General features: G+C 59.7%; 1 non-coding gene across 1 annotated transcript; it reads right to left on the bottom strand.

Annotated features, from left to right (window-relative positions):
* Nucleotides 1–303: 303 nt before the first annotated feature.
* On the bottom strand, nt 304–601 carry LOC148184054 (signal recognition particle RNA). The gene has a single exon (XR_015773032.1).
* Between the last annotated feature and the right edge of the window lie 386 nt (nt 602–987).

Here is a 987-nt window from a genome sequence, read left to right as displayed (position 1 = left end):
TGGGGAGGGGGACAAAGATGCCAAAAGAGGCTGGGGAGGGGGACAAAGGTACCAAAAGAGGCTGGGGAGGGGGACAAAGGTGTCAGGAGAGGCTGGGGAGGGGGACAAAGGTACCAAAAGAGGCTGGGGAGGGGGACAAAGGTGTCAGGAGAGGCTGGGGAGGTGGACAAAGGTACCAAAAGAGGCTGGGGAGGGGGACAAAGGTACCAAAAGAGGCTGGGGAGGGGGACAAAGGTGCCAAAAGAGGCTGGGGAGGGGGACAAAGGTGTCAGGAGAGGCTGGGGAGGTGGACAAAGGTACCAAAAGAGGCTGGGTCCCGCCCTGTCACCCGGGCTGCGCTCCAGGGTCTGTTCACAGGCGCGATCCCGCTACTGACCGCCACGGGAGCTTTGACCTGCTCCGTCTCCGACCTGGGCCGGTTCACCCCTCCTTAGGCGACCTGGTGACCCCCGGCTCCCCCAGGGTCACCATATCGATGCCGGCCTTAGCTTGGACGCCCGCTCGGCACAGCCCCCTGCAGCCCAGAACCCCCGGGCTCAGCGATCCGCCAGCCTCAGCCTCCCCGGAGCTTGGATTACAGGCACAAGCCACCGTGCCCGGCTGCTCCTCGGGGCTGTCTCCGCTCCCCATCACCCCGGGACCGGCCTCGGGAACTCCTCAGCGCTGCAGCAGCACGGTGGGAGGAGCAGCAGGCGCAGGAAGGAAAATCGAGCTCTTCGAGTGAGCATTCAATGCGATACTTCGGTTTACACAGGCCAGGTTATGCTGTTGCAGGCTGAAAATTTAAGTTCGTGCTCTGGGATGTGCCCAGAGAGAGCTCAGAAGGATTTGCAGAACGTCTGAGAGGCAGCCTGTGCCCTGCAGGTGTAATGAGCTGAATGATTCTCAGCAAAGCATATAAAAATAACAAAAACCTAAAGCAAGGAATAAAACTCAGGCTCTTCCTGCTTTTATCCATTCCCTGCCATAACAGGGACACTTTCACTG

The sequence above is a fragment of the Pseudopodoces humilis genome, chromosome 7 (assembly GCF_049639895.1).
Source record: "Pseudopodoces humilis isolate 2021_Gansu_Grassland_sample_001 chromosome 7, ASM4963989v1, whole genome shotgun sequence".
NCBI classification, from domain to species: domain Eukaryota; kingdom Metazoa; phylum Chordata; class Aves; order Passeriformes; family Paridae; genus Pseudopodoces; species Pseudopodoces humilis.
The sequence above is the reverse complement of the archived record's forward strand: the minus strand, read 5'-3'. Positions and strand labels throughout refer to the sequence as shown.